The sequence below is a fragment of the Zootoca vivipara genome, chromosome 3 (assembly GCF_963506605.1).
Source record: "Zootoca vivipara chromosome 3, rZooViv1.1, whole genome shotgun sequence".
Classification (NCBI taxonomy): domain Eukaryota; kingdom Metazoa; phylum Chordata; class Lepidosauria; order Squamata; family Lacertidae; genus Zootoca; species Zootoca vivipara.
Genome location: NC_083278.1, coordinates 61006559 through 61019817, shown reverse-complemented (window position 1 = coordinate 61019817; position 13259 = coordinate 61006559). Strand labels below are relative to the sequence as shown.

Genomic DNA, 13259 nt, shown 5'->3' with positions numbered 1-13259 from the left:
TCCCTATTTGTATGCCACTTTTCCATAGTTCAAACCACGCTCAAGACGACTTACATCGTGAGAAAATTACATAATTACAAACGTGACAAAAGTAGTCACAAGCAATAAGTAAAACATCAGAAGCACATGACCAAATAAAACAATTTTCCCATAATAAGATCTAAAATAAATATTTTAAAAAATTAATATTGATAACAGCGGCAACCCTCTGTCCAACAAAATCCCCTAAACAATACCCCAGCCTAAGAGTCTGTAATAGTAGTTTAGGATGCAGATATAATGCTTAACCTTGGTTTAAGGCTGAGACCCTACCTGCCCGCGGACTGTCTCGCCAGAGTGGTGCATGCTCTGGTTATCTCCCGCTTGGACTACTGCAATGCGCTCTACGTGGGGCTACCTTTGAAGGTGACCCGGAAACTGCAATTAATCCAGAATGTGGCAGCTAGACTAGTGACTGGGAGTGGCCGCCGGGACCACATGACACCGGTCCTGAGAGATCTACACTGGCTCCCAGTACGTTTCCGAGCACAATTCAAAGTGTTGGTACTGACCTTTAAAGCCCTAAATGGCCTCGGTCCTGTATACCTGAAGGAGCGTCTCCACCCCCACCATTCAGCCCGGACACTGAGGTCCAGCACTACAGGGAGGGCCTTCTGGCGGTTCCCTCATTGCGAGAAGTGAGGTTACAGGGAACCAGAAAGAGGGCCTTCTCAGTAGTGGCACCCGTCCTGTGGAACACCCTCCCAGCAGATGTCAAGGCAATAAGTAACTATTTTACTTTTAGAAGACAACTGAAGGCGGCCCTGTTTAGGGAAATACAGTGTTTAATGCTGTACTGTTTTAATATTCGGTTGGAAGCCGCCCAGAGTGGCTGGGGAAACCCAGCCAGATGGGCGGGATATAAATAATAAATTGTTGTTGTTGTTGTTGTTGTTGTTGTTGTTGTTGTTGTTGTTGTACTACTTAAATATTATTAATGATGCCATCTGAATATCTAAATTGTATGTAAGGATTAATTAAGAAAAGAATAATGTAAAACCATAGCTTGAAGTTGTTAGGACAAAGAGTTCATTCAGTTGGATGGCATGAGCGTACAGCATGGAGTATAGCAGCAAACCTTGGGTTAGCAGCACACTTCCACTTGACCTCACCCCCCCCCACCCCACTCTGTCTCTTTTCAAGCTATCAGAAGACCATGGTTTGCAGTTATGGGCAATTAAACCAATATCAAGATGTGGTTTGGGATCCTGGTTTGAAGACAAAGTGTTCTTTCGGCAAATTGTACTTTGCTGTGTTCGGACACAATGGCAGTCAGTGAACCCATTGTTCCACCTCTTCAGCTTCTCCAGCTGCAAGGACTTCTCATGCCTCCTTATATTTTTCTAGGTCAGGGCTTAATTTAGCAATATATATATATATATATATATATATATATATATATATATATACAGTATATATATATATATCAGAATTTCACTGTATGTTTTGGGATCTTAACCAAAGTTAAGGTTATGAACTGTGGCTAGGACTAATTGTGATTAAACATTCTGTCTGTGTAACAACTCAGACTTCCTCCCCATATCAGCAACCGTGAACGTGTGTGTGTGTGTGTGTCTGCCTGGCTAAAAATGTACTTATTTAGACTACCGTAGGTATGTGGATATTAGACTAAATACTTTTTATACATGTTGAAAGAGATGAGTAGGATCTGTAGTCATTCCTGTCTTCCCTGAGCTTGGGTTCAGCAGTCACCCTTTATTTCATTGTGGAAATATGCCTCTGGGATTAAATAGTCCATGTCTGTCATACTTGGAGTAGACCCATTGAAATGGATGGCATCCGAGTCTGCTCTGGGAATGACTAACAATGGAGATCATCCTCTGTTTTATGACTTGAAAAAAATAGAAAGTAGTATGAAATGGAAGTACTTAAATATGTCTTGACTGTTCTCTGTTGCACGCAAGAGTTCACAATGTAGCAGGAAAGAAGTCTTGAACAGAAATTTGTTTTTAAGAGGCAGCCAGCTGCAGAGAGCATAATTCTGTGTTATTTGCTTCTAAGCCATCTGTGTTGTTAAGCAGATGGTATACAGAATATCGTACCTGCTGCAGTTTTACTTTTGGTTAGGGTTTGTTTGAGGTCTCAGTGATAAGAAGTTATATAAAAGACAAAAGCTTTGTATTCTTGCATATTTGGCACTCCCTACGAAGCTCATACTCCTGAATTTTTCTGTGCCTGCTAAAGCCTGCAGAAGGGAAAGACAGGAATGGGTTTTCTTTTGGCAGCCTATCTATATTGCATTGCACAAGATTACAGGAAACCAATCTGCACAAGTGCAGTTGTTAAAAAAATCATGCCCTCAGAAGAACTTGTCTCCTCCTGTTACCAAAAGGTGTTTGGAATAGTTTCACTTCGAGAAAGTCTCTTTAGTACAATAAATTACAAATTATTCCATGTGTGAAAGAACGGTTCTAACCACCACCACCCTTCATAGGCGCACAAGTAGAGATAGACAAGTCAATCTTGATTTCTTTCAGTTGCTCATTTATCCAGTCTTGAATTTTGTTCTCTGTATTTCCACAGCAGTTTTCAATAAAAAAAAACCTTAGGAAAAATTTGTGTATGCCCTTTCAGGTAACAGACACATTTTTGCAAGCAATTTTCCCCAATAAAATTCATTTTTGTATGCTATTTTCAGTAATACACACACACACACATGTTTATATATGCTTGACCCTGATATACACATTTTTGTACACATTGGTTGATTGGAGAACTGCATAGCAAAATCCAGAGATGTGTGAATACTGAAGGAGAGTTGTGCTTTGGTTTGCACATTGGTTTGATAAGTGCACATTGGCTAGTCTCATGAAAATTCAAATAAAAGCAAATTACTCCCCCATTCCTGCTTTCAAGACAGAAATTAGTCTTTAAATGTTGTGTAATGAAATCTTCATGACCTAAAGCAGTGCTTTTTTCTGGGGGGACGCAGGGGTACGCATACCCCTAAACATTTTGTGAATCTTTGTACTTTTGTCCATTTACTGTATTTCCCCAAATTTGAACTATAAAATGGTAATTATTTTGAGTCAAAATGAGAGTACCCCTAAACATGTTTTTTTTAGAAAAAAAGCACTGACCTCAAGTGTGAAAGCTAATTTTTTGCATGGCGATCATAAATGTTTTAATATTTGCTTTTTGTCATGTGCAACAACTACTGTTGATCCAAGATGTCTTTTGAACTCTGGACATATTTTCATAGTATGCCACACTACTGTTTACAATTTTCCATGGAAAACTGCATGTGACGCTAGTTGGTGAAAGCCCATTGTATTCAGGCAATTGAGGCTATAATCCATACATACTTACCCGGGAGTAAGTCCCATTACCTCAATTGTTAATCCTGTTAATAGGACTGCTCTATAAGATTGGGGACCCCTGTCCCCATTTTCCTCTATATCATTGGGGAATTTACATAAGACTTCTCATTGTGTTTTTTGCTGACTCGTCATTAATTAACTGATTATCTGCATAGATTCACATATGAATACAAGTATATTATTAAAGAAGCATGCTTCAGCATACTTTGCTTTTAGCAGATTGTCCCACAACAGCCGCTTAATTAGAATATGCTTTCCTTCATGTGAGGAGATATGACATTCAGAATGCTTAGCATCAGTTGGTTCTTAGAATATACATTTATTCTCCCTATGGGCCGAATGACTATTGCATGTCTTTCCACAGTCATGGTGGACTCTGAAACCCCAGATTGCATTTAGATGGGTGTATAACATGGTGGATTTTAAAAGATACAAAATAAAGCAGGACATAGATTCTACAAGTTTAGCATATCAATAGCAATGTGTTGGTTCTTTTTCTGTTATGGTAGTTAAATAGTCAGATGTGTTTAAGAGGAACACAGATTTCTTCTGTGTTAATATTGGAAAATAAAATGGTGCTCGTCTGTGTGGGGAACTTAATTGTCACTTCTCCCCACAACCCAATAACCCCAAGTGTTATTTGAGACTACCTTTTTATTGACCATTTATCTTGATTTGCTTTCATAAAATTTGTGTGATTGTTTTACTACACCTGCTGTTTGTTGAACATTTGTTCTTATTTGTTAGCCCACACCTTCCACTGCATTTCCTCATCACTTTTTTATGGCAAAAAGTCATATTTAATTTTGGGAAGTTGGTTTGTTGCCTAAGAGAGCACAATTCAATTTAATGGCACAAGCTAAATTTGCCGGTGTACGATTGAATCCCACCCACAAAAGGGTGACCGTCTGGAAGTGACCCAAATCAGCAGTTGTGTGAAGGCAGATACTTGGTTCATTTAAAGGCAGCTCTGTTCAGTAAATTTCAGACTTCTGAAAGACAGAATCCATCGTTGAGAACTATAAGAAAGACAGAAGCCCAGATGTACATGGCAAATATTCTGCATACCTTCATAGCATGAAGTGTTTTGTTAATCGGTTTTGGACAATAACCAAAGTGAGAATGCTGGGCAAACAGTGAAGCCGAAAAATCTGGATAGGACTGTTAATACAGTATGTTCTTCATAACACATAATATAAAACAAGATTTGGAGGATTACTGCCTTCAAACCCAAAACACTTGCGTCACAGACTTCTTGGAAAATGAAAGAAGGAATCTCCAACATTTGGTTTTAATTGTAAAATTACGACTTGCTCAGAACATCTGTACATAGGAAAATCTAACATTCTGACTGTGAGACTAGGATCCATAAAACTCCTTTTTTCAATAAGACCACTGAACTGTAGAGGCTTGCTCAAGGGGGCAGAGCCATAGCAATACCCCCCCCCAAAATGGTGTTGCCAAAATGGCTGAAACCCAGTGGAAATGGATCTAGATCAATCTGTCTTAACAAGGATATCTTGAAGTTGCGGAGCAACCACCCACTTGAGCACATTGTGAAGAAAGGCATTGTTTTCAGGCATCCAAATAGTTATTTCAGTCTTTCAGAGTGGCTGGAATGGACCCTTTCTCAAGGAGGCATCTACTCGGCCTCTGACCAAACCAACCTATCCTTGCCTGTTCATTGTTATGATCCAGAAGGCAACACTACAGTCGGCAGGCCACACATGTGCAAGAACCCAGCCCATATACTTAGACCTCCATAACTGTTGTTTCTCCAGTAAAGCAGGACCAGGCAGGTCACAGTCTCCTCAGCAGCGCACGAGCGATTCTCTATCCATCTAATAGATGACTGACACAAGTGACTAATTAAACTGCAGTCGAACTTGAAGTGATTACCTGAACCAGGAGAGAGAGAGAGAGAGAATTTTTCAGCATGATGCTATCTGCACTGTATTTCCAAAACGTTTGATGAGATAAGACAAGCTAAGCATGATATATGTTGCTTATTGAGGTGGAAGAGAAGGGAGGGGCGGGGAGCATGCAAAGCGATGTGCAGACAAGAAGCTTGTGATACGAAAGGAGTTAATGGTATGCAGTGATTTTACCTCTGTGATAGGAAAGTGTAGGAACAGCCTGCTCCCTGGAATACATCGCCATCTAAGCTGCAAAGGTTTCAGTTCCATGGCAACACAGAAGGACCAATTGTGTTCAAGGTGTAGGTATTATTAATACATTCAGAAGGAGAGGTTAGTGTTGTGTGTGTGTGTTGGGGGGAGGGGGGAGAACAGGAAGTGAGCATTCAGAATCTTTACTTCTATTTAATCCTTTTAATCTAGAATAAAAGTTAGTGTACTTTGGCAAAATGTGATGCGACCTACACATTCCCCTTGGTCTTCATAGTACTGTAGACATATTCCCTCCCCGCATCATTTAGAACAAACTGCAGATACTGACACGATAAAGGGATTTAAAAACCAACAACGTTGCAGATTTTATTTGGCTGTAGCACTGAAATATGAGCTCAAGATAATAAAAATAGCCCCTGAGATTATGGGGTGTTGCCCAAGATATGCAGGTTTAGGCAAGGGTACACAGAAGAAGAGGAATGTATTTTTCCCCGAGACACAATGCTTTCCTGCTGATCGTATCCTCCTTGCTGTTTTCCCTCTGCCTCCTGCAGGCTTCCTCTTGCCATCCCTGACTGAGAAGCGGAGATCTTCCCAGTGGTCTGTTTCTTTCTTTTTGTTACAGAAGCTATAAGCAAGTAAATAGTGCCTTGACACTCTACAGTATTTCTGTTTCTGATTCTGACACTGGTTTATTGTGTGCAGTGCAGAGGTGGGACTCGTTGAGAATGTCAGGGTTTCAAAGCAGCCAGATGGAGAATCTCTGCTTTTTGCAGTAGCAGCATATGGAGTGCCAGTGCCAGTAAGTTAACCAGGCAGACATAAATCTGGCTTTGTTGAGTAAATGAAGATGTATTTGCAGCTGTTTTTTGCACCAGAATGTGCAGTAAAGTAGAATATGTCATTTTGTTTTCATTAGGGTAACACAAGTGTTAACTGTGAGATGAATAGGAATCTCTGTTCTTTTGTGTTCTTTGAAAAGAATCTGTTGCTATATACATCCCAAACACTAAAATCAGTCACTAAACTTTATATTTGTGTTCACTTTTCGGTAGGAAGAATAATATCAGGAGCTGTAATGGATTCATTCTGACATAATGTTTTGTGTGCTTTTTAAGGGAGTATGAAGACGTTACCTAGGCATTGAGCAACGTAAGATTTCTGCAGTGGAATGTGCAAGTGCCACTCTGTAGAGACGACAGATTCTGCTTGCATATCCCACTCCAGCAAGTGTTCTGATTCCTGTGTAACATATCTTTGTGCAGGCTTGTAAAAAACCACTTGCCTGGTCACCTGTGGCGAGTAAGAATTGCTGCTAGGCAACAGGCAAAGCTTACTACATTGCTTTTTTAAAGACCACAAATTGCTAACGTAAGTGTACGCATGCAGCCAAGCATATAAAATATTTTGTGGTCTAGTAACTTTTGTGGAATTGTTTGCAACTGTGTATGTGCTTGCAAGATCATTTTGGAAAAGCAACAGTGTGGGTGCAAATATGTCATGTTTGACTTGGCCTAGCTTCTGTTGAAGAACTTTTTAGAAGACATCTGAAGGCAGCCCTGTTTAGGGAAGTTTTTAATATTTGGAGGACTATTGTATTTTAATATTTTGTTGGAAACTTCCCAGAGTGGCTGGGGAAACCCAGCCAGATGGGTGGGGTATAAATAATAAATCGTTGTTGTTGTTGTTGTTGTTGTTGTTGTTGTTGTTGTTATATAACATAATGATGGAAAATCCATAGCTGCATGTGGAAGACCATCATCATGACTATTTTATCTTGTGAACAGCTCTGAGATCTTTTGCTGAAGGGCGGTATATAGATTTAAATAATGAAATAATAATAATAATAATAATAATAATAATAATAATAATAATATTTGTCATGTCAAAGCTGTGGACCTGGGCATAGTTTGGTGGACCAGATGTCATCAAAGTCTGTTGGATTTAGGCAGCCTGTGCACATGCAGGAACACAGCTTTTAAGAAGTCCCAAGGCAGATTTAACAAAAATAATAATATGGGATTTTAGTCATTATGAAGACCTCCCCATTAATCAGAATTTCTGTATACTGCACGAATTGACAAATAGTGTGACAAAATATTTATAGTAAAATTAACAGTGTGGCTCCTTATGCCTTTTCCTCCTCACTTCTTTGTTTATAGTGAACATAAATCCGATATGAATTGGTTGTGGGGCCTTGTGAGTTGTACATTGTAAAATCAGGTTCAGCATTTCCTTCAGGAGAACTGGGATTGTAATCTGAGTAAAGCAGGTTTTATGAACCTGCTCACAGATCCATTTCTCAGGGTTAAATGAAAATGATGAACCAATGAGAATTGCTTTAGAAGGAAAGGGGGGAAAGTAAGAGACACGAGTGGGAAAAAGAACGGAAAATAGATTATACATGGTGTGCCTACATTAGACTTAAAACTAGTTTCCTGGTCATTCCTCTTCCCTGGGTATCTTTGGAGCTATAGATCTGGGTTCGTATGATGGGGAGAATCTAATGATTTCTAGCAGGTAATTCTCAGAACTGTAGCAACCTGCAGCCCACAGAATGCTTTTTTTTGACGGGGGGGGGGCATGACAGCTAAACATATGTAACTGATGTGAATATGGAGATGACCAGCAATGATAAAATACCAAGAAATGGAGAGAATGCAAAACAAAAGTGGGATGCTGTTGTAGCTTGTGATTTGTTTATTTTTGTTTTAGCTTCCCATCTACTATGAACTTGGAGAAAGCAAGCTGAAAAATGCTGGGGTTGTGGGGGAAAGGTGTGTCTGGCTTTAAGCTACAGCAAGACTGAATGAAGGAAAAGATGAGGGGAAAAGTTATGAGTTGAGAAGCAAACAGGATGTAGAAATGCTAATAAATAGTTTTTAAAGCTAAGCATTGAGGAAAGTTGGGGGCCCAGAATAAAGGTCAGTGAGGTGATGTTAGCAAGGCAGGGAATCTCAAGAGAGCAAGCCAAACGGCTTTGTACTGGGAAACGAGATTAAAGGAGAACACTTAGTATTCTGTGTAGGCTGAGTGGCAGGAGGGAATCCCCATATATTACGTTATCTGATGGCAAATATATTATTTCTTCTATCCCAGTAGGAGAACTGAAATCAAAGCTCCATGTAGATCAGGTGAATTGTAATAGAGTAAAATTATTACATTGGATCAGCTGAGATCAAGCCACCTCAAGCAGGAAAAATCAGTTTTGTGGTTTCAGCTGAGCGTTCAAAATGTATCTATGCATAATTCTTGAGTTTTGTGAAAACACTCTACATGTACCAAATAAATAGCTATATATAATACTCAGATGTAGTGGGTTAGAATGCCTGGGGTTCTGCATTTTGGAATTTTAATGTGTTAGAAGGTTGAATAAATTACACAATATAGTTTTCAGGAAAATATATAGCATATTTTGATGCACTTCTGTTATTTAGCTGCCTAATTGTAAGGAATGTGCCTTTCATATGGGCTGTCTTTTTTCTTAGACTAGGTATAGTTGCCGTGTGTCTCTTATACAAGAACATAAGAAGAGCCTGCTGGATCAGGCCAGGGGCCCATCTAGTCCAGCATCTTGTCCTAAATAGAATTCATCAACTGTGTTGGGACTAGATGACTTACGCAGCTGACCTTTCCACTCCCATGTCAATTATTTCTTACTTCCTCTGATCTCAGTATGTGCTGTTGCATGTACCAGATACATGATGTGCGACCCCAAAAGGAGCTTTGGGAAGAGGCAGCACGAACAGTAGAGAGGGAAGAATGCTTAATCCCTTCCTCACTTTCTGCTTCTCTTTTTGGAATAGATCTCCTCTTACAAGGTTCTCTATGAGGTTTATCCTCACATTTGGAACCCCACAGGGGTTGATGGTGAAGAAGTAACGGGGAAGGGTTTGGCTAAATGGCAGGTGGAAGAAGACATAAATGTGCCCTCCCTCTTGGTGCACCTCCATTTCGCACCACCCCTTCCCAATTACATTGAAGCTGCAGGTAATAATACCTTTGAAAGGAAGGGGTTAGGACCCTGAAACTTCTTTCTCAGAAAGTTACACATGCATTTGCATGCTAATACTCAGTTTGGGCCTTGTACTTCTTATGTTTTACCTGTCTGACACGGTATACCTTGGGGTTGGGAACTAGTAAATATAATGTCTCAATGCACCAGGCTTACATACCTGTGCCACCTCGCTCCACAGAGGTTGAAAGTAGACCACAGCCAGGTGTGCCAGTGCACTAGCAACCCATGAGTGGAATAGGTGTTTGTTTGTGTGTGTGTCAAAACACCTGGGAGGCCACAATAAAGTTTCAGGGGGTTGTGTTTGGCTTGGAGGGTGGTGTGGTGCTTTCTGTATGTATAGTCATAGACTTCCAAGGACAAACAAAGAATTAGTTACCCTCTAGACACATCAGGATCTATCAGAACTATTCCTATTATTCAGATCAGATCCTTATTTCTTTCTTTCTTTTTTACAATGATGGAAGTATTTTCCACTATTGTTATGGGGCAGGTTGCTGTGTAACGCCCCCCCCCCACCTACCAAGCCCCCCAACACAGTACATGTTAATTTGCATTACTCACTTACTTCCCTAAGTATCAGTTTTCAAGAGGTTACTGTAATGTGGCGGTGAAGCCAGTTCTCTAGACTCTCAAGTGCCTCCTATTTCTGTTTGTGTCTCTATCATTACGGCAAACTTTTTCACTTTGGGGCTTAGGGCACCTTGGCTTTTAAAGTGGAAATGTCAAGCACCTTCTGGCCCTGGAAACATGAAACGTGTGACTGCCTGCGGAGCAGCAAATGCTAAAGTCTCAACCTGTGGGAGTTGAGAGATGCCTGGCAAGCTTTGCCCTGCCAGCATGAGCCTTTGTAGTGGCTGGAAGGAGATGGGATGAAGTTGCTGCCAGTGCTGCTCTCTGCATATTATTACTTGCCTGCTGATACGCCCACTCATGGGGCTCGAAGTCCTCAGGCTTCCTGTTGTTGAAAGCTGCCTGCTTGTAAGCAGAGCGCAGAGCAGTTGTGAAACAGTGACATCAAATACGGTCCCACTCCTCTTCCAAAAATAAATTCCCCCCTCTGGCTTTTCTTACTCTCTGCTCCCTTTGTTCCCTTGGGTGTCATTGTTCAGGAAAGCACGAAATGTTTCCCGCCTCTCCTACTCCGATGAGGAGTTTACTACTTTTAATTTTAGAATCCACTGCTTCTTAGGTGGTGGGCCATAGCTCATGTGCAGCATGCTGAATGTCCCTGGTCCATTGCCATCTCCAGGATCTCCAGTAACAGGAATAGGCGAGACCTTTGGAGAGATGGCACTATTATGAATAGATGACCCTAGGATAAACAGAGCAAGGCCCAGCTCCTTATAGATCCCAAAGAGGACTGTATTGTGATATGCAAGCTGGGGGCTTTTCATGGCACTGTAGAGAACTCAGATGTTTGGATACTTCCCCAGGGGCAGAACCTCCTGTAACTTATTCAGGGTCTTGCTGGCCAGAGCTTGCAGCCTCATGGAAGCCCCAAAGGTTACAAAATAAGGTGAGGGCTGTTTAGTCGGTTAGCCAGCTCATGTGGCTTCAAGCCTGTGCAGCCTATGCAGCCTAGATAAGGCTTCAGTTGGCTGTTGCTCCAGGCAGAGACAATGTTGCTTGTTAATTGCCATAGCAGGACCCCTTGGTGCTGTCCAAAGTCTTGTATGCTCTCTGCCAAAACTCCAGTACAAAATGGGTTCAAGTCCTATTCCATCACAGTCAATGTTAGAGACTGAGGACGGCACCAAGAGAGGGAGAGCACTCTGTTTCCCTTCCTTTGTGGACATATTGTGCCCAGCATATCTCAAGGAAGCAAGTTAGTCTTCTAATATAGCTTTTATTTCTACCAGTTTTTCCTCTATCTGGGAGTGGCATGTCTTTGGAACTCTGGAACTCAAAAGTATTAGCTAGTCAGAGTTTCTGAGGAAGAATGGACAAGCGGAATCGACCAATGTTGATACTTAATAAATATTTAGTTTCTGCTGCATCTCTCTTCTCTGGCTTATGGCATGCCAGATTCATTTTCTCCGTAGGGGTGCTATTTCAGAATTAAGTGAAAATGGGAGGTTCAAAGTTCAGCTCAGTCTGAGAGCTAGCTTTCAAGGTTGAACACTGAGAACTCAGTCACTCTGTACAACATAGCTGTGATTATTTAAAAAACCCCCACATAGGAATTGAATTTAGGCTTGGGTGACTAACCAGTCAAACTGTTTTCATAGTTATATTAATGACAGGGAAACCAATGACATGACAGAGAAAATGAACTTGGGCTTGACTGTGGGGTCCTAGTAATGTTTTTCCATTTCTGCAGTTGGAGCTAGTCTCTTTCTAGGTGCAAAATCTTAATTCAGGTATTAGAAGGTATTAGAAGGGCAAGAGAGATGCAGGGCTGCGTAGGCATATGACAACTGGGCAAGAAAGGAGCTAGGGTACAGGGAACTGTGAAAAGCTCTTTGGAGATGCCCGTGAGAGAAGGTTCCTAGCTTTAAATTAGGAGCATGGTGAGCTCTGTGAAGGGTCTCAGACAGGATGACATTTGCAGCTCCAAAATACTATGCCTTCTTAGATGCTGTCAGTATGACAGTGTTTTGGACATAGCATCCATTTCCACTTTTATCTCTTTTGCAGTCTGAAGCATTGCTATACCCTTCAAAACTGCTGTTTTGTTCCTATGTAGAATTATGCAGATTTATGTGACAAAGTCGCTAAGATTGCTTTAGCCAGGTGACAGGCATGCTTCAAACTATTCTGCAGGAGCAACTGTAGGGTCTGCAGCAACCCCATCATCCAAGTGATGGTTGAACTGAGCTTGACTGGCAGATGACTGAGGTAGCTGCTGATGTCATGCCTATACTGGTTGAGCTATGGCTTTCCCTGGGCATAGGGAATCCCCTGCCAGCTGGCTCAGCCAATTTTGACTCTGTTTCGTGCTTGATAACCTGGTGAATATAAAGAAAAGCATTCCATTGAGTTACGGAATTTCCTTCCTGAGCGGGGCTCATATTTTACAAAAGAGAACAAATTGGTAATTCTCAATGGGAATCGCAACCCAACTATATCCTACTCAGACTATTCTGCTGCGGTTGTGTCCAATTTTCAGGCAGATGAGAGAAAAGGTTGGCAAAAACTGCTGTTGCTGCTGCCTTTAGTTACTTTCTACATTAGGAATCTTGGCTCGAAAATGGAAAAGAGACTAATAGCAGAGATTGGAGCTAGGTGACCCAGGGCTGTTGTTGCGTTGGCAGAGTGCATTGCAAGTTGTGTCTGTTGGGTAACAGGATTTCTATTTAGGGAAGCTTGACAAAAAATGGTATAAGGAGCCTTGCTGAAGAGCAGATGGCAGCGTGGGGCATCTTCTTTCCATGGTCTTTAAGCATAAAGTTCAATCCTGTTTTTGGTCAGTTGGGAATTTTCCAACCTTGGACATCCTTGCTTGTATGATACAAGAGACTGGGTGGGGGGGGGGAATTAGAATAGGAAAAATATAAAGCTGTAGAAACAGATAACCAAATCTAAATGTTATGGATTATTTCATTAAAAATATATATTTCAGAATTGAATCTATTCTCCTTTAAAGACATCTGATTAGAGTTCATTAGCTCCACTCATGTATTTCAAGATCCTCATAGGTGGGAGGAGGAAAATGTTCAATCTCCTTGCTGGCGAGATATTTTTTTTGGTGACAATGTTGTAGGGTTGACTTCACTCTGTTGAAAGAACACA

At 41.0% G+C, this 13259-nt stretch overlaps 1 protein-coding gene across 3 annotated transcripts in view; it reads left to right on the top strand.

Moving 5' to 3' along the window:
- Nucleotides 1-13259, top strand: part of HIVEP2 (HIVEP zinc finger 2) — a 155015-nt gene that overhangs the window by 40628 nt on the left and 101128 nt on the right. The gene's annotated exons all lie outside the window — the stretch shown is intronic.